Here is an 18,959-nt window from a genome sequence, read left to right on the forward strand (position 1 = left end):
TAACTCACTCACTATCACTAGAACGGCATGGGGGAAAATGCCCCCATGATCCAATTACCTCCCACCATGTCCCTTCCTTGACACATGGGCATTACAGTTTGAAATGAGATATGGGTTGGGGACACAGAGCCAAACCATGTGAATACCATAAAATAGTCATTATGGGATTTTGTTGAAAGATGCTTTCCAAATAATGTTTTCTTCTGTAATTATTCATAGTTGAACTAGCAGACATTCTCTTGAATTTGACTACATGAATGATGCATCCCTGAATCACTCTGAACATACTGCCCTCATATTTAAGTTACTTATTACTGATAAACATCAAACTGGAGATACATATATCATAAGTAATTGGAGACCCCAGGCTGGAACATAGTAGTGTGATCTCGGCTCACTGCAAACTCCACCTCCTGGGTTCAAACGATTCTCCTGCCTCAGCCTCCCATGTAGCTGAGATTAGAGGACACACCTGACTAATTTTTGTATTTTTAGTAGAAACAGGATTTCACCACCTTGCCCAGGGTGGTCTCAAATTCCTGAGTTCAGATGATCTGCCCTCCTTGGCCTCCCAAAGTGCTAGGATTACAGGTGTGAGCCGCTGCACCCAGGTAAATACCTTTAGAGAAATTAATTTTCTCTGAATTGTGATAGGCTGTTTTAAAAAGGTATTTGTTATAAAAGCAAAGAGGCTACTCTGGATCACCATGAAGATGCTGCTTTATTTTCCATTTCACATTCAGCCTTTCTGTTACGACACACACACATATACACACATACAATGCATCACTAATCTTACTGTAGTCCGTTTTTCTGGGGTCAGAAAATCACTAGAAGTTCAAATTATAAGGTAATTTGAAATGTTAGTGTGGGTGAGGAGAAAACGAAAAACGAATTAGTTTAATGAATACCAAGAGACTATTTCAACAACACAGGTTCATTATAATTTTTAGCTTTTAGCAGATTTAAGAATAATAAAATAATCTTTGATATCTTTTAACATTTTAAATGATAGATCACTAATTGATTCTGTCTTGTTTTTAATAGTTGGAAAAATTGAGTGACACTACTAAAAATCTATGACTATTCATCTAGAAATTTGAACAAAGTTACTCTAAACACATAAAATAGAAAAATAAAAATAAATGTAGAACGATAATACTTTTATTACTCTGGTAATAAGTAATAAAAATGGGTAAATAAATTACTAATAATCCATTTTATTTTAGTAATAGATAAATTCTCAGCAATAACTTGTCAATTAATATTTGTAATATAATTATTTAGATGAATTTTGTACCACAAATAATTTAAATGGTTACTCAATCCAGAAGGAAAAATGTTAATACACAGAGCTCCATGGTAATTGAATATTAAAATTATTTTTAATGTGGCAACACATTAATTTTCAGACAAATATTGTCATAATAAACATGTTTAAAGCTCAAATTATTTTTAATAGGATAATAATTCTCTGGAGAAAGCTCAAAATGTAAAAAAAAAAAGAAAGTAAAAGGAACAATATAAAACTTAAGAAATAACCTATTCATGGAGTATTAGATATATGATTATGGGTATCACGTTTGCATTAGATATTCAAATGAGTAATTGTACTAATTTTCCTTTAAAATAATGATATACACAATATTTTACCAATTACATTACTTGCCATTATTTGTACTTGTACTGGAAAATGTCTTGAAAATTTGAAATGTACATGAATATGAGAGCAAAATCATCTTAAGGCCTTTAAATGATAGTACCTGGGCAAATGTAGATAAGTTAAATAATTCATTTTAAATTAATTAAGAACACCATATTACAAAACAATATACTCATGTTTCAAAATTTATTAAGCATTTACTGTCATGTCTTGGACAAATGATACATAGTGTCTGCCTACAAAGAACTTGGAAACTCTTATGGAGAAACAATCATATAACAATATATAACATATAGTCATTTAGGTATTAGGGATGTGTAGGCATCGTACAAAGTTGTTTCTTAAATGAAATGAGAATTACAGGAATTACAAAGATTCTTTTAAAGTATGATGACTGATTTATAATCTAGTAACTTCTCTATGATAATAGTATTAAAATAGATTATTATATGCAAATGTTTTATAACAAATATACTTAATTAAAAAAATCTTTGAGTAAGTAAATTTTTGTATATGTGGAGTTTACCATGACTTTTGGGATGATTTCTGGGTTCATATGTGTTTCAAAGGTCAGATTTTGAGACATTTACTGTGTTTTTTTCCTTGTGTCCAGGAATTAAGCAAATAAAGTATAGTCATCTCTCAGTATATGTGGAGGATTTATTCAGGACCAGCGTATAACAAAATCTGCACGTAAGTCCAGCAGGGAAAACCTGCATTGACAAAAATTCTGTCCTCCCTGTATGTGAGTTTCATATTCCACAAATACTGCATTTTGAATTTGCATTTAGTTTAAAAAATCCTCATATAAATTCAAACCCATGTTGTTCAAGGGCCAATTGTAGAATTATCGATACTAAGTATATTGATACAAGAGTATAATGCAGAATTGCTGAAATTCAAGTCATCTGCATTTCCTTAAATAGCACCTTATATTTATTTGTTTGCTGTCTAATGATCAAATTATGTAGATTAAAATTTACAAATAACAATCCTTATACAGGTTGTATATAAGTATCTTGATTTAATTATGAAAAAATAGTAAAAGAGGTTAAAAAATCTATAAGGTAGTCTGTAGAGAAATAGAGCAGTCTCTGGTTAATCTTCAGTCCTTTTGATGCAGGGCAGATTCTCGATGTCACCCAGGAAATAATTTAAGATTAAGCCAGTGATGGAAGAAAGCAGTTTTATTAAGGTGGTGGCAGTGTTAACAGTTCTGTGACTGCTCCTTGCAGAGCAGGGCTAGCCCATAAGCAAAGTGGCTAGAACAGGCGATGGGTAGTTGACAGTTGCATTTATACCCACTTTGATGGCATACAAATAAAGGGGCAGGTTATTCATCAATCGCTAGAAAATGGGCACTGATTTCCAGCTGTTGCCATGGAAATGGGTGGTGACTTCCATACGTCGCGATGGCATTTGTAAACTATCACAGCCCTGGTGGAAATGTCGTGTGCTGATGAGCAGCCAGGGCAACTAGAGGTTACTGTTGGTGCCGCTTGTTGGTGGTTTTGGCCTGTCATCACCTGGTCCTGCCAGGCTCCTACCTCCCTCCTGCTATGATTATTCTGTTCTGTAGACACTAAAACTAGGTAAAAGACACCTGGGCATTTAGATAATAAAAACAATATGTATTATTATTGTCTAATTCTCCTGAAAAAATAGAATTAGAGGTAAGAAAATGGACAGATTCAAATATAATAACCCATGTAAGCATTGAAAATGATGATTAAATATAAAAATATTAAAACAAAATATGTTGTTATTTAAAGCAAAAATTAATTTTAATTTAATATTAATTGTTAATACTGAATGTTAAAATACTGAAGGCTGTTTCACCCCCTTAGATGAGTATTTTAACTCAGGAACAATTCTTATCTAAGGAACAGTTCAAGGATATTCACTTTCCCAAATTTGATTAGACACTGTACTGGAGAGTCTAGCCAAGTGCACTAACAATCTTAATTAACTAAAATCTAAGAATTGAAAAGGAAACCATATATCTGTCTTTACTCAGAAAAGATATGCATGCCTGCACAAAATATCTAAAAGCTACCTACAAGTAAATGTTTAGATTAAATATATATATTTAATAAGATTACTCCATTTGAGATCAATGTAAAAAAAGCAACTGCATTTGTAAATATCAACATTTCTTCCAATTATTAATTATATTATAGAAAGTTTTTCTTCTCTTGCCTAAATTCAAGCTCTTCACCTTTCCAGGATAGAAAGTGCCTGGGGGTTGGGGGATGTTCCTCATCACTGATGCCTGGCTTTGTGGAAGCAGGATTTCCAGACATTTCAAAGTCTTACCCAAACTACATACTCCCAGGAGAGGAGGTTGAGGAAGCATGGTTATCTTGGGAATGTGGTCCTGGACTCCCACTTTGGGTGACTTGGGTGATAGACTTCAAAAACAACTAGCCACTCTTTTGGTTTCCCAGGGCAGGGACTCTGATGTTCTCCCTCCTCTGCTACTTAGACCTGCCTTCTCTGGCCTTGGGCTCAAATTTTTCTCATGTTTAATTCAAAAATTAAAAAAAAAATCAGAAGAAGAAAATAAAAAAAAAAAGATGGCTTTATTTTTCCCTGTCTATGGTATGTATGCCCTTGTAGTTTGCTGGGCTCCTTGTACCTAAGGTAGTAGTACCACCAGGTGAGTGCTATGGCGTCTAATACTAAGACCTTGTCTGAGACAACCTATTAAATTCTCTTAGGAGTTCTTCAGTCTGGGGCTCTGCAGCCCTTGGCGTACCTCCCTTTCTTGACTGTTGTGAGATCATTGAAGATAGCATCCCCAAAGTAAACACGGTTTTGTATTGATAAGAGCAAAATAAAAGAGCAACAATAAATGTAATTTGCATTGATTAAAGAGAAAATGGTTTCTCAACTGTAAACGCCCTTGACATTCAATGAACTATTTGAATCTTTCTCTCTCCAATTACATTATAGATTAAGAGCACAATGAACATTTTCTGAATTAAAGAATCATTAATACTCATTGCTGATTATAATATGCTAAATGCTCTAAAATATCACCTCAGATACCATTTATAACAACCTTAGGAGACATTTAGTACCATTATTACCACCATAAAAGTAGAAAATAAGGCATAGAAAAACAAATAAATTACCCAGCCATTCCATGAACACTTATTGAGCACCTACTGTTTGCTGGATATGGTTCTTGGTGTTGGAATGCAGAGTGGAACAATCAGAAGTGGCTTTTCCTTTGGTGTCACTTTCAGCTTTAACATGTGGCAATTCAGAGTTTCAGCACAGGCAGGTGGCTTCGCCCATGCCAGCGTGGAGCTACTAGGCTATCCTTTGCACACTGCTGCATGCCCTGATCCTCTGTTATGAGCAATAAAGAATATAAAGTCAGCACAGTGCTCTGGTGGATCACATAATCAAGCTAATCAACAAAGAAAAACTGTCGTAAAGAAAGTTTCCATCACCTCTTTGAAAGCTTTGGTAGATTTCTACTTAGATTACCTGAGTTCTTGCTGATTATGACACATGACTGGACAAATTATTCAATCTTTTAGAGTCTATTTTACATTTGGAAAAAAGGGGAAAAGCAAAACCTACCCTACCTAGTGTTTTGGTCCTTTCAGAAGTAGGATTTATTGATATGTTTACATAAATGCACACATGGGTCAAACTTCATACACCCTCTCTCCCAAGTTAATTTTACCTTATGTTAAAATACAGAATGAAAAGGTTTACAATGTATCCATTTATTTTTTTAGGGAGAATTACACACATTTCCCAGATTATTTGTGTAATTTTTAAAAGATTATTTCTACAAATGTAAAATACTTTCGAAGAATCACACTCACCAAAATAATTAGATTTTTTAAAAACACATTTTATATATGAGAATGAGTTCACATCATAGAAGAGAAGCAGGGTTTGACAGTTCATTTTTTGGACATAAAAACCCAGTTACTGATAATTCATTAGGAATGAAGCTTTGGTTAAACGGAGCCATTCGTTGTTAATAGCCTGTGGTGCAATAAGACTCGCCGTGAACAGGTGATGATTACAGTACTTAGCACTTCTGGAGAATAAAAGTACAGTGACTGTAATCATTCTAAAAATTACTTCATAAGTGTCACACTGTTAATTACAGTTCAAATAATTAGCATCTGGTTGAAGTTATAGGTGTAGCTTTGAGGAATTGGTATTACAGGAAATGCATTTAAAGAAACTTTAATCACAACATAAAATGTTCTCTGCCTGGCTTTAGGTACTCTTGTACAGTAAGTCACACCTGGTGTTTACTAAAAGTGAAAAAGTATAAAAAGCAATTGATACTGTTTTTTCTTCAGTAGAACATGAAAAACAGTATTATTTTACCTTGTGGACATTGTAGTTCTCAAAAGATAGTAAAAGTGTGGGAACTTTAATGAATTTTTAAGTTTCAGTAATATTGAAGGTGTTGCTCAGTTATAAAAGTTGGGTATGATTTATAATCAATATGCAAATGAGATACGAAATTACCTAGGAAAATTAAATGACATTAATTTGTTTTTTTTAAAGTAGACCGAGTGAGGATAAAGTCTAAAGGAGGATACAGTTTGCGAAGAGATTTTGTGAAAACCATTTAATGCATGCTGACTATTGTCTAAGAGGCATTTTAAGTACTGAATTTCTGAAAGTACTGGAATTTTATTGGATTTTTGATTTGGAACTTAGTGTTTTGAAAAAAGTAATGGCAAGAATGCCCATAAGCAGACATGTATTTTATTTAATATGCAATACATGAAGGATTTAAAATCAGTACGAAAGAGTTACTTTTTCCTTAAAACAATGTTGGGGCAATTGGCTAACATTTGAGGAAAAAATATATGGAATAAAATATAAAATCATCTAATCATAAATACAAGTAACAAAATAAAAATAAGTAAACAATAGTTTTTAGAGTATTTTTTATTAGAAATGATACCAATGTGGAATAAATTGAGAAATGAACATATCTAACTCTGTACAACCTAAACATTCTATTATATTGTTTTTATAATAAAAATAAATTAACAAAATACAAACAGGGCATGGATTGATTTTCTCTTACCAAATGTAGAAACATCATAACATACTTTTAATAAAATCTGTTAATTGGGATTCTGAGCCCCTGGCCTGGGCCAGAGATAGGAAACGCAGGTCGCAGTTGCTGCCATGATTTTGCCTGGGTGCCCAGCTGAGACAGTCACTGCCTTCCTTTGGGGACTCTATGCTCTGTGATCGCTGCCCAGCTGTGAGACCAGGGACCCACACTTGCCAAAGCTGAGGGTAAGAGGTAAATGTAGTCCTTGGGGCCTGTGGCTCCAGTAGGATTTAAACCTTTACTTAAGAGATACAGTAGAACTAAAGAAGACAAACAACCAAGCATCATGAAATTGTGATTAGCTCAGGAACCATCCTAGAACAAAGTTAGGGATCACTACTCAAGCATATTGTCCTAAAACCCATTCAAAGATATTTGATATAAAGGCTTGGGATGAATATATTGTGGAATGGGCTGCAAAGACTTCAAGTAGCTTCCTCACAACGGTTATTTTGGCCCTCATTTCACTGGTCCTAGCAAGTGCTTTATGTCCTGGAAACTGAAGAAGATGATTGTGGAGCCAGGAAAACAGCAAAGGAAGAAACAGGAGTCAAGAGAATATCGCCAAAGTCAAACAACTTAAAAAGGATAGAGGAAAGAATAAGAGGAAAATTATTTGGAAAATTATCATCTTTTGAAGGATCCTCTATGGTTTCTTTGTTGGATTTCATAACAGTATTATTTAGTAAATTAAATTTGACCATATGGGAGAATCACATTAGTGCTGACCTCAGTAATATAAATTTTAGGCTTGGATATAGACGTTTGTTCGTGTCTGTTCACAGTTATTTTAAGATTGCATTTCATAAGCTACACATTCTTTGTAACTGACTTAGTCATTTGCCATTTTGCAGCTTAAGTACTTAAATGAAAACATCCTATGGAGAAAAATGACTATATATTTTGAACTCTATTGAAATAAGGTTTAAAATGAAGTCCTGTTCTGGACAAAGAAGTTTATGAATGTCAAAGTAAGAATTGTGCTCTCTGAAGTAAAAGTGTGATTTGGCTTAAAAGAAACACAATATATAAATTACATCTTTTATTATTATTATTATTGCTTATTTCTTGGAATAAAATCATTTCTGATTTTCTCAAAGAAAATAATATCAATCAATGAGCACATTAATTTTCTGAATTTTTCCTATTTTAGCTTTTTAGATGAATGGTAATTGCAAAGATATTCTGCATTTTAACTTAATTTTGTAAAAAGTTCTCATTATCTTGATTATGTAAAATATCACCTACAATTGTTGTACTTATGAAATGTCATTTTCTTAGAGTTGACTTGCTAGGAAAAGAAACACTAATTCAAAGCTTGCAGTAAAAATGACAAATGTGGTAGCTCCTTGGAACCGGTTTATTCTTGCTTGGACTGAGTAGAAATGTGAAGTAGTTAAAATGTCTCATCAGACATTTTGCTAATGATATCATACCACTTTTGTTTTTTATTCTATTCTTTTTAAATTCATGTGGTAATGATTACTACACTTTTTGATCAAACAGGTTCAAGGTGAAAATTAAAATTTTAAATTTCTCTTAAGGAAATTTTAAAAGAGTAAGTCAAGTCATACTTCATAAGTGGTAAAGAAAGGCTTAAAATTTGGGAAAAAACGTGTTGGGAATAGTAATTTGTTGCAAAAGGTAAATTATTTCCAAACCACAATAAGGTGGAATTAGAAGTAAAAGCTAAAGGGCATATTCTTCAGTTAAATAGTATAAATAGAACTTATTGTTATTAAACACGGCTTTTATAAATACATGGTCCAGTAACTTTAATCACTATCAATATTTAATAGCTTATTAATGTTTTCTCCACCTCTGATAATGAATTTAAAGTTACAAAATTGTCCAAAAGCTCTAATTTAAAAGTAAAGCTAGACATTATGATACATGTTATACTTTTTTATAAAGAGAGGAAAACAGTGTTAATCTATATGAAAAGCTCATTTCTAAACAATATGAAAACAGGAAGTCAAATTGTATCACCAAAGAATAAATATAAACAGTAAATAGGACAAATAATGGCATTTAAACCAATATTAAATTACTTATATATTGAACTATAAAAAATGTGGATTTTTGGAAGTAATATTGAAAATTGTGAAATGATTATATATAGAGAAGGGTCTGCTGAAGCAAGACTACTGGTGGGAAAATAAATTCTTAGATTACAAATGTTAACAATAGGTATTTCCTTGGTATTAAAAATGTCTCTTTGAGACATATACACTAAAAAAAAGCAGTCACCCAAGTAAATATTCATGTAAAACAAGTTATTTAAATTAAACTTATAATAGTACATTTACATTATGTAATAATATGAAGTCATTAAAAGGCTACTTATGATAGCAGCTATAGAAATATATGAATACACATAGGAAGAGAGAAAAGCTGTTAATACAAAAAGAATGGACTGAAAATAAATTGACGATAGTTGTCTATATATATGATTATATTTAATTTTTATTCCATCTTTTGTCTTTTCTAAAAACAAGTTTAAGTGGGAATATATAATTTACACATTTTAATTTTAATTTTCATAGAGTAATTCATTTTTTATTAAAAAAATTTAAAGGTAGCAGAATTTATCATCTACCCCAACACAGGTGTCTCTCCAGAGGTAACCACTATTCTAAAGTCAGAATTTTTCTTTCTGATATTTCTCTTAATTTAAATACATGAATTTTTTTCCAATAATGACATATAGTTTATTTCTGTTTATTGCATGTGATTTATTAATGCATTGGTTGAGCACTTGTATTTCAAGAAGGAAAACTTGAAGAAAAAAAAATAGAGAAGAAAGTTCCTACACTTGTGTACCTTAAATCTCAGTGAACTAAAAACACACACTAAAAAGTTAAAAATTAAATATATAGCATGTTAAGTGGTGTTCAGCACTATAGAAAAAGGAATAGCAAAGTCAGAGATTCAATTACGCCATTTTGTGTTTCTGTGTGTGCAAGTTCCTGTGCGTGCACATGCATGAAGCATTCTCTTTTAATACAGGGTTAAGGCAAGGCTTCATTACCTAATGATTTTTTATCTTAAGCCTGAAGAAAAGGAGCAAATTTTGTGACTATCTGAAAGGATGGCTCTACCAGATTGTAGAGTGGTTAGTGAAAATGCCTGAGGTTAAAGCATGCTTGGTTGCAATGCATTAGGAAGTTCAGTGTGGCTAAAGTAGTAATGGATCAAATCAAAAGGGGTTACATGACACATCATGTAGGTCTTTATGAGCAACCAAATTTGTGTATTGTGTAAAGGAGTAATGTGACCTGACATTTACTTCAAAGATTCCTGTGACTGCTTTCTTTAAAATAGATAATACAGTTTTGTTTATAGTTGACCCTTGAATAATCATATTTGTATTGTGCAGATGAATTTGTACAGAGATTTTTTTCAATAAATATATTGGAAACAATTTGGGAGATTTGCAACAACTTGAAAAATCTCCCAGATTAACTATATAGCCATAGTTATCAAGAAAATTAAGAAAATGTTAGGTATGTCATGAATGTATAAATATATGTAAATACTAGTCTATTTTATCATTTTATCTATTCAAGTTGCAGAACTATATTACAAAAAGTTAAAATGTATCAAAATGTAAACACACAAACACTTTCTGTACAAGGCACCATTTGAAGTTAAGAAGAATATAAAGAAGCATAAAGATGCAGTATTAAACCATAACTAGATAAAATTAAATGTGTTACATGCTGTACTACTATAATAATTTCCTAGCCACCTCCTGCTGCTATTGTGGTGAGTTCAAGTGTTTTGTGTATCTACTTAAAAAGCCACGTGATGCTAATTATCTCCATGTGAGCAGTTTATCTCTCTGGTAAACTGAGTATTGCAGTAAAAAGTGATCTCTCATAGTTCTCACATATTTTATCATGTTTCATGCAATACTGTAAACCTTGAATTACACCATGGAACCTATGGGAAGTGCCACTAGTGATACTGGAAGTGCTCCCAAAAAGCAGAGAAAAGTCATGACACTGTAAGAAAAAGTTAAATTACTTGATATGTACTGTAAATTTAGGTCTGCAGCTGTGGTTGTCTGACCTTAGAAGATAAATTAATCCAGCATAAGGACCATTGTAAAAGAAAAAGAAATTTGTGAAGCTGTTGCTACAGCTAGCTACACCAGAAGACACAAAAACCTTGCACTTTATGCAAAATACCTTATCTTTTATTAAAAATGCAGGTTTTATGTGGGTATAGGATTGCTGTGTGACAGGCATACCTACCTATTGATACTAATCTAATTCTAGAAAAAGTGAGGTAATTATACAACAACTTAAAGTGAAAGGAAGGCAACAGATCTAAAGCTGGAGAATTTAATGCCAGCAAAGGGTGGTTTGATAATTTTAGAAAGAGATTTGGCTTAAAAAATGTCAAGGCAACTGAAAAGCCAGCTTCCATCAACCAAGAGGCAGCAGAGTTCCCAGAAGTCATTAAGAAAATCATTAGGAGAAAAAGTATCTACGTAAACAATTATCAATGCAGACCAAAGTGCCTTATTCTAGATTAAAAGAAAAAAAAAAAAACAAAGAGCATTTATTAGTAAGGAAGAGAAGCAAGTACTGAGACTTAAGGAAGGAAGGAATGGGCTATCTCTACTGTTTTGTGCAAATGCAGTAAAGTTTATGATCAGGACTGCCCTTGTCTATAAAGCTACTAACCCCTGAGCCTTAAAGGAAAAAAAAAAGATAAACACCAGCTGACAATCATTTGGTTGTACCACAATACCTGGACAACAAGAACACTTTTTCTGAATTGTTCCCATTGATGCTTTGTCCCCAAAGTCAGGATGTACTTTGCCAGTGGAGGGTTGCCTTTTTAATTTCTTTTGAATGGACAATGCTTCTGGCCACCCAGAACCTGATGAATTTAACAACAAGTGGATCAAAGTGGCCAACTGCCCCCAAACACATTTCTAATTCAGCCTCTAGATCAGTGGATCATAAGGACCTTTAAAGGTCATTACACACAGTACTCTTTGAAGAGGATTGTCAACACTCTGAAAGAGAATGCCAACAGAGAAAACATTATAAAAATATGAAAGAATTACATCATTGAAGATACCATTGCTGTTATAGAAAAAGTCATGAAAGCCATTAACCCCAAACAGTAAATTCCTGCTGCAGAAAACTATGTACAGATTTTGTTCATGACTTCACAGGATTTATGACACAGCCAATCAAAGAAATCATGAAAGCAATGATGGATATGGCAAAAAGATGAGAGATAGAGAGTTTTAAGATACGGATCTTAGAGAAACTCAAGAGCTAATTAAGACACCACACCAGAAGAATTAACAGATGATTTGATGGAGATGAGTGCTTTCAAACTAGTAACAGGCAATGAGGAAGAAGGCATAGAATCAATGCCAGAAATAAATTGACATTAGACAATCTGGTGGAAAGAATCGGATTTTTCAAGATGAATTTTGACTCCTCTTATGACATAGACCTTTCTATGATATGGTCATGAAAACAAAAGCAAATGGTGAAATAAGAGTTGGTACCATATAACAACATTTTTAGAGAAATGAAAGTGCAAGAAAGTCAGACAGAAATTACAATGTGTTTATCTTAGGTTACTCCAAGTGTGCTTGTTTCTCCGGCCTCCTCTTCTGTCTCTTCCACTACTTCTACCCCTGTCACCCCTGAGACAGCAAGAACAATCCCTCCTCTTTTTTCTCCTCCTCAGCCTACTCAGCATGAAGACAAAGAGGTTGAAGACCTTTATAATCATCCACTTCCATTTACTGAATAGATAATGCATTTTCTTTCTTATAAACAGCAGCTGCCAGCTATTTGGTTGAACAAGACCTGGATTTTCTTAGTAACAGCTTCTTTTCTCTAGCTTACTTTATTGTGAGCATACACTATATAATACATACACAAAACGTGTTAATCGAAAGTTTATGTTATCAGTAAAGCTTCTGGTCAGTAATAGGCTATTAGTAGTCAAGTTTGTGGGGGAGTCAAAAGTTATATGCAGATTTTTGAATACTTAAGAGTTGGTAACCCTAAACCCCTGCATTGCTATTGTTCAACTGTACACCTTTAATCAGGTAGAAAATAAGTGTTGGATAAGTAGATCATGAATACCTGGGCTTGGTAAGGATATATTTTTTGAGAAGTTAACTTTGAGATGTCTATTTTACATCTAGATGGAGATGTTAAATAGCCAATCACAGATTCAGACTGAAATTCAGGGAATTTTGGATTTCAAACAGAAAATATAATTTGGAAAATTTTCGTATACTCTTGATATTTAAAGCAATTCAGTGGTAGAAAATCACCAAGGGAAAAGCAGGAAACGGTTCTAAGAACCAATCCCTCATTTCAAAACAAGCAAGTTAAAAAAATCTTGAGTTTGGGTCATACCTCAGAACAGTAAACCAGCCAGCAGAAAGAAGAGAAACAATTGCCCTTAGAGTACAACCTATATATCAGCAAACAATATTGGGCCTAAAGCCAGTAATGAGATGGAAGAAGAGGGACTGATAATCCAGCATGAAGATAGGACCTTGTGGTTGGATTGAGCTGATTGACAGCACAGTTGGGCTCTAGGAAGAATTAATATCATGTCTCTTCTCAGGGAAGTTACCACTAGTTAAGAAACTAAAGGATTCCCCAGGTTAAGATTAATACATGAGATTTCAATCAAAGATTGCCAAGCAGATGTTGTAATAAACCACCATGAGAGAATCAGTTGGAACATTATATAAAGTTCAATATTAAAGACTGCAGACTGGAGATATAGATCATAAAGTAGTGAGTCTTAAAATATTCAATTTTTTAAAAGACTATAGATATTACAATTTTCAAGTAGAGCGTACAGAGTAGCCAGTATTAAAACATTTAAATTTTAAAAAGTAAACCAAAAAAATCTCTGAAATAATAATGAATAAGTAAATTGGAGCTCCCAATGGAGCTTCTATCAGTGATAAGATTATAGAATTTCTGATGTTATACATTTAGTGAATAGATAAATCAGCAGGTTGCAGACAGCTAAAAAGAGAACAAGTAAAATGGAAGACACAGCTGAATAATTTATAAGAAATCATTACAGAATGACATAGGAATGTCACAGAAAATATTAATGAAAAGAGATTGACCAAAATGGTGTTAATAATCCCGCTATTTTACTTATTTAAGGTTTTCTTTTGTTTTTAATCGATACATAATAATGTACATATGAGGTACAGCATGATGTTTTGATACATGTATACAATGTTAAATTAGGATAATTAGCATATCAGTCATCTTAAACATATATAATTTCTTCGTGAGAACATTCAAAATCCTCTCTTCTAGCTATTTTGAAATGCACAATGTATTATTGTTAACTATAGTGACCCTACTGTGCCTTGAAACATTACAACTTATTCCTTCTATCTAATGGTTAGTGAGATGTAGCGATTATCTTTCTGTACCTGGTTTCCTTTACTTCACATAATGTCCTCCAGCCTCATCCATGTTGCTGGAAATGACAGGATTTCATTCTTTCTTATGGCTGAATAGTATTCCATTGTGTATATATACCAAATTTTCTTTATCCATTCATTCATTGATGGACAGTTACATTAATCCCTTATCTTGACTATTGTAAGTTATTCTGCAGTCAATATGGGATTGCAGATATCTCTTCAACATACTGATTCATTTCCTTTGCATATATACCCAGTAGTGCGATTGCTGAATCATATAGTAGTTCTCTTTTTAATTTTTTGAGAAACTTTTATATTGTTTTCTGTAATGGCTGTACTAATTTACATTCCTACCAACAGCATGTAAGAGTTTCTCTTTTTCACATCCTCATCAGCATTTGATATCTTTTTGTCTTGTTGAGCATAGCCATTCTAACTGGGGTAAAGTGATATCTCATTTTGGTTTTGATTTGCATTTCCCTGATGATTAATTATGTTGAGGATTGTTTCATATACCTGTTGGCAATTTGTGTATCTTCTTTGAGTAATATTTATCTAGATCATTTGTCCATTTTTTAATTATTTGGTTTTTTGTTATTGAGTTGTTTCAGTTTTTTAGATTTCTTCCCGACTGTAGATGCCTGACATCCCATTGCTTATAGTGTCTGCATGAGGAAATGTGTAATTGCGCATTCTTTTCTCTTTCTTTTGAGATGGAAATCTTCTTCCAGCTCTCATTAATTGTACAACCCAGAAATATCTTTCTCAAATACCTGGGAGCTCTCCCTATGAAATGTAGCCATCAAGAATGACAGAGTCCCTGTATCCCAGACTCAGTGGTGGCATAGGAGCCTAACTGCGATAAACATCAGTTAGAAAAAACAAATGGCCTAATCAGTGACCAGTATCCCCTCTAACTTCTTTCATTAGCTCAGCCTAGCATTTAAGAATCCTCCTGCGTTTTATTTCAGTGGACTTGAGTTCAATTTTACTTCTCTGTTTCAATAGTTTTGACCCTCTTATTGCAATATTCTTGAATAAAGTTTTCCTTGGCCGTTTAACTCAGTCCAGAGCAACATATTGGAGATGAAAGTAGAAACCTCTAAAATATTTGTTATTGGGGTCTCATTAAACAAAAGAATAGAGAGAATGGAGACAAGACAGGATTTGAGGAAATACTCATGAAAACTTGCTGATTTAACAAAAGGCATTATTTTAAACCCAGAAAGCACACTTTCCAAACAATTTTTTTTTAAATAAAAATACATATACATCTGGCTGAGAGCTGTGGCTCACACCTGTAATCCCAGCACTTTGAGAGGCTGAGGCAGGTGGATCACCTGAGGTCAGGAATGCAAGACCAGCCTGGCCAACATAGTGAAACCCCGTCTCTACTAAAAATACAAAAATTGCCAAGGAATGGTGGCGGGCGCCTGTAATATCGGTTTCTCTGGAGGCTGAGGCAGGAGAATAACTTGAATCTGGGAGGCAGAGGTTGCAGTAAGCCGAGATGACATCACTGCACTCCAGCCTGGGCGACAAAAGTGAGATTCCACCTCAAAAAAAAACCAAAAAAAAAAAACCCTATATATATATATACACACACATACATACTATATATATATATATATATGTATATATGTATATGTGTGTATATGTACACATAGGGAGAGAGACATCTATTATTTAGATTATGTGTTTTCAAAATATTTATCAATGGAGAGATTTGGTTTTGGCAAAAATTAATATGTGTCATATATTATCAATATAACATTATTTTTTCTAAACTGCCTTTAATAAAATATATACAGTTTTAAAGAATTCGGTTTTTATGACAACAATACAGATTTATGCAGTACATTTCAATAAGCTAGAAATGTTTTAAATTTTTCTTATAATTCTTATTTTACTGAATTAGATATCAAAAAGAATTTTAATTTTCTCTTTGTAAAATATGAATATGTAGAATATTTTATTGCTGTCATTACACTAACATTTTTTCATTCAGTTATTCTGGTGATTTAACAATCACCTGTTCTGAGAATTGCTTTTAGAAACAAATGACAACTAATCTAAGTGCTTCATAATTAACACTAGTAGCTGTGCTTACTTATTTGCATTTTTATTTGTTCTAAATGGTCACATTCTATATTGTTTAGTCATTTTAAATACTAAGTAACATCCTAACATTAAACTGTAAGATATCTTTTCAGATGAAACTTTTATTTTAACTGTACTTTTCTGGCTTAAATGGACATTTGGCTATGAAATATATTTTTGAAATATGATATTCAAATTGCAAATAATTTATGTCATGTAGTAGTGACTAAATATAACTAGCCATAATTTTACAGATCGAATTTTAAAATTATACCATGGATGTAATTGATTTATATTTATTAATTATGATTTCAATAATTAGTATGTTACAGCACTCAATGTTAATATTTATTTTAATTAACTGGATTAAGTTAATTAAAATAATTATTTTTTAAGCATTTCAACATTTTTTAAGCATTTCAACATATTGAAACCTTGTGGGTTAAAAATTCTCTCATGTCTTTTCAAAAAATATATTGCTTAGAAGATATTAATGGTATCTATGCTTCAGCCAACGTTAATTTTATCTAATTGCATTCCTGGAAGTACTTTTTCACAATTGATTCTGATGAGAAAGCTAACAGCTAAGAGAACACAATGATCAAATTGGAGATAATGGTAATAATAATGATAACTCCCACTAAAGTATTTAAGAATAATCTTGTGCTATTCATTCTAAAGCATCACACCATCCACAATTATACATTTTTGAAAATCTATTATATACTAGCTTTCTTTCATCTCTTTGGAAAAAAAGTACAGTAAGGATCTCTTTGGAAAAAAAGTACAGTATAGACATGTGAAGTAAATTGGTGCAAGCTTTAATAATTTTTCTATGATGTAAGTGAGCTTAAAAATGTGGTGGTCATAAAATAGAAACATAATCACGAGGAAAATGGAAAGTCAGAAACTGATCCAAAGTGTCCGCAAGTAATATATTAATATGTTATTTCTTGAAAAAATGTATATTTGGGCAACATAGTTTAAAGTAAATAGCGCAAATATAATTTTTCAGGCTGGAAATATTCAGTAGCTAAGAAAGCAACATGTACACAATGTATAAATATGATATTTCTACTGCTCTAAGACTGTGACATGGTAAAAAAAAAAAAGGCATTACAAGAAAAACTACTAGGACAAGAGAGCCGTGTGCGTCTATCTAATTTGAGGTAAATATAGGTTTGGTCAAAAAAGTATACTAACTATATGTATGGGGAAAACACTTTTGAATAAGCAGACTGCATTTTAGAGATAGTTATTATACTTTTATTTCTAAGTAGATAGCAAGGGTATATAAAAAGAAACTTACTAACTAGTACTTAAGGTGGAAGTAGAAGACATAGAACAAATGGTATGTTGAAAAATGATGAAAACTAATGCTCTGGTGGGAACAATAGTCTGTGGCAGTTGCCAGTTTCCCTAGTGTATGTATTTCGACAATAACCAATTCTAACCTGCTAGCATAACATCCCTGAACATAAAAGTTGGGAAAGAAACAGTAACAATACACGTTAGCAAGTCATTTTTAGCCAGGTCCAGCACACTTATGTAGAAAAGTTTACATTATAAATGTGAGTGTGTATGTTTGTGTGTGTATATACACATAAATATATATACATATATAATATAAACACATGCAATATAGTATCTACATATATTATGTACATATAACATATGCATATAAAATATAATGTATTATGTGTGTGTATATATATGTTTTATAATGTATATAATTGTGTATATATATTTATAATGTATTATGTGTGTGTGTATATGTGTGTGTGCATTTTTATTTGTTCTAAATGGTCACATACATATATGTGACCATATATCTAAATGGTCATATATATATAAATGGTCATATATATAATTATATATATTATATATAATATTATATATATATTATATATATATACACAAATAAAATGCCAGCATTTAAAAAAAACCGTAGAGCTTGAAGAGAAAACAGTAACTATTTTTTTATGTGTAGGCTAAGAAAGTCAGCTAGTACATGTGGTGCCCTATGCATAGCAGAGTACTAAGTCAGCATTTATATAGTTTAAACAAGTTCTCCATGTAAATTGTCCACTTGTATAGGTGGTTCAAGTTAGTGTTGTCTGTGCTGTAATGAGCACTCTGTGAGGAAAAGGTTAAAAGAAAGGTCTCAATAAGTAGTAGCCATTAAACATTTATTACTATTATCAGATTGCATCCAGATTAGACAAATTATACTAAAATGCTTTTGCCAGAGAAAAAACCTGTTAATATAATTTACAGAAATAATAATTTGTGTCTCAAATTCCTTCTATTAATATCCAATAATTCTAAAAATATGATCAAGGTATACTGAAAATATATTTAATAAAATTAAACACACATTGCTATTTAAAATAATAAGTAAAATAAGAATAGGGAAATACGTCTTAAAGAGCCAAAATTGTGTTTAGTGCTATATGACCAATAACTCTCTCACTGTACTCTGGACAAAAGATAAGTGTGCCCAATAGGAATGCTCTCACTTAACTTCTCTTTGTGGATCTTATACAACAGGAACATAGAATAATGAAAAAAGAAGAAGAGGTAAATATTTAAATTTAGCAGTCTAAATTACAATTATTTCATGTGGCATG

The 18,959-nt window shown here is 32.3% G+C and overlaps 1 pseudogene; it reads left to right on the plus strand.

Moving 5' to 3' along the window:
- Positions 1–3,075: 3,075 nt before the first annotated feature.
- LOC129036569 (small integral membrane protein 15-like) lies at positions 3,076–7,414 on the plus strand (annotated as a pseudogene).
- The last annotated feature ends 11,545 nt before the right edge of the window (positions 7,415–18,959 follow it).

The sequence above is a fragment of the Pongo pygmaeus genome, chromosome 1 (assembly GCF_028885625.2).
Source record: "Pongo pygmaeus isolate AG05252 chromosome 1, NHGRI_mPonPyg2-v2.0_pri, whole genome shotgun sequence".
NCBI classification, from domain to species: domain Eukaryota; kingdom Metazoa; phylum Chordata; class Mammalia; order Primates; family Hominidae; genus Pongo; species Pongo pygmaeus.